At 39.7% G+C, this 2715-nt stretch overlaps 1 non-coding gene across 1 annotated transcript; it reads right to left on the reverse strand.

Annotated features, from left to right (window-relative positions):
• Window positions 1–1785: 1785 nt before the first annotated feature.
• LOC141722085 (small nucleolar RNA R71) lies at window positions 1786–1892 on the reverse strand. Its single transcript, XR_012575117.1, has one exon. It is a non-coding gene; the product is annotated as a small nucleolar RNA R71 (small nucleolar RNA).
• Window positions 1893–2715: the final 823 nt, after the last annotated feature.

The following is a 2715-nucleotide window of genomic DNA, read 5'->3' on the forward strand; positions in this document are numbered from 1 at the left end:
CAGATTATTTTAGGACTTCTACTTCTGTTTGGTTTCCACTTCTATGTAATCTGAGTTTTATGGGACTATTATATAAGTAGATTTGAGACGTTTTCATAAGTGTGGATTGAAGAAGATTGTGTTTTTACGCAAGGAGCGAAGGAGATAAGGAAGAAGACCGATTTAGCACACCGCAACGAAGAGGAAGCATATATTCTTGTGATTCTTGTTTCGTTGTAACGTTGGATGCTAGTTTTCTTGCTTTGAACTTATTTACTCTTGTGACGTACTCTGTTTTAATATAATTAGTTTAGTTATTATTTTCTTGTGTTTGTTTATCATGATTTCATATGAACCCATGATGACGATAAGTGATATTATGGGCTAATCGTGATCATGGGGTTGCAACGGATTTATTATGGAATTCTTTAGTTAATTGTTTAATACTTTAGTGTGTGATGATTGCATGATATCTAGTACTCGTTGTGCGTATTCGTCTTATATGCATCGCGAACATATAAGATAGGGTGTTAATCTCTTGTGAAGCGACGGTGGATCTTGAGATTTAGAACTTGCCATGCTAGCATAGGTTCATGTACGTTGTGCATGATTAGTGGGTAACTCTAACAGTTTTATTTGCCCTATGTAATCAAAAGGAATAACTTGTGCTTAAATCGTTGTGTTGTCAATTTCTGTAGACATATGGGAACTCGACATAATTGATGACTATTCAACTTCTATCTTAATTGTGGATGCTTGGTAGAATGGTATTAGTACAATGAAAGTTGGCTTTTATCAGTTTCGTGTTATTTGATTAATATCATCACTGTCACATGCTAAAGGTAATAACAATGGCTATAGAAGGAAGTAATAATGAAGTTGTGATTTCATGAGTGTTTTATTATTGATAAATTGAAGTGTTAGTTAAGTGATTAATTAAGTAGTTAATTATAGTTAATATTTAATCAACAATTTTAAGTGTTAGTATCTTAACATTGAGAAGTAATCATACATTGGTGAGTGAGTTTAATTAGACAATAATTTAGTCTGAGTCTCTGAGGGAACGAACTAGAAAGTATTCTATATTACTTGCGAACGCGTATACTTGCGTGGATATTAGTGCCTGTTTTCACCCTAACAAGTTTTTGGCGCCGCTGCCGGGGACTCAGCGTATTTGTTTAATTTATGTACTTACCATCATTGGTCATTAGGACTCAGTGATTAGGACGTAGTAGTTACTTATTTTTTCCGGTTGTATTTCAGGTACTTTAGCAAGCGTTTATGCAAACTCGTTCTCGTGCTCGCAAGAGGACTTTAGATACAGCTGAGGAGACAGATGAAGTTCTTGATATTCCGGAGAAGTTAGATTTTGAGGATTCGGATTCAGGAACTGAGCAGAAAGAACCAGTAAATATGGGAGATCGTATTGTTCAAGCTGATCCAGCTCTTATGGACTTTTCTCGGCCTAAAATTGATGACATTCAGTCAAGCATCCTTCATCCGGCTATTCAAGCTAACACCTTTGAAATCAAGCCGGGCACTATTCAGATGGTGCAGAATTCTGTTTCTTTTGGAGGAGCGGCAACTGAAGACCCCAACATGCACATAAGGAATTTTGTCGAGATCTGCAGCACTTTTAAGTATAATGGCGTGACTGATGAGGCTATCAAGTTGAGGCTTTTCCCATTCTCACTGAGGGACAAGGCTAAAGACTGGTTACATTCTGAACCAGCTGGGTCCATCACTACGTGGCAAGATCTTGCACAAAAGTTTCTGGTGAAGTTTTATCCGATGGCAAAGACTGCTGTTATGAGGAGTGCTCTTACTCAGTTTGCACAGCAACCTACAGAATCTATGTGCGAGGCTTGGGAACGCTACAAGGAAATGTTGAGAAAATGTCCACATCATGGAATGCCGGATTGGATGGTGATCACTGGTTTCTATAATGGTTTGGGGGCTCAATCTCGGCCCATGCTCGATGTAGCAGCTAGAGGCGCCTTATGGGCTAAAAGCTATACTGAGGCTTATAATCTTATAGAGACAATGGCTGCAAATGAGCATCAAAACCCAACTCAGAGGATGACGTCGGGAAAGGTAGCAGGTATTCTGGAAGTTGATGCAGCCACCGCTATGGCAGCCCAGCTCCAAGCGCTATCAATGAAGGTTGATTCTCTGGCTACGTATGGAGTTAATCAAATAGCTATGGTTTGTGAGCTTTGTACAGGTTCTCATGCTACGGATCAGTGTTCTCTTATCAATGAATCTGTTCAGTATGTGAATAATTATCAGTGACAACAGCAGCCTGTGCCAGCGACCTATCATCCTAACAACAGAAATCATCCAAATTTCAGCTGGAGGAATAATCAGAATGCTATTCAGCCACCATATCAGCAAGGAGTGAGTAAACAGTTTAACCCACCTGGATTCCAGCAACCACAGCAGTATGCCACAAGGCAATCATATCCTCAACAGGGAAGTGCAGCTGCACCTACTAGTGCTGATTTTGAGGAACTTAAGCTGTTGTGCAAGAGTCAGGCGGTTTCTATCAAGACCTTGGAAAATCAAATCGGTCAATTAGCCAATGCAGTGCTCAATCGTCAACCTGGTACTCTTCCCAGTGACACGGAAGTACCAGGCAGGAAGGAAGCTAAAGAGCAAGTCAAGGCTATTACCTTAAGGTTTGGAAAAGTAGCTGATGCTGAAAAGGCAAAAGAAGTAGAAGCTGAAATTAGAGGT

Source organism: Apium graveolens, chromosome 4, assembly GCF_009905375.1.
Source record: "Apium graveolens cultivar Ventura chromosome 4, ASM990537v1, whole genome shotgun sequence".
In the NCBI taxonomy this organism is placed as follows: domain Eukaryota; kingdom Viridiplantae; phylum Streptophyta; class Magnoliopsida; order Apiales; family Apiaceae; genus Apium; species Apium graveolens.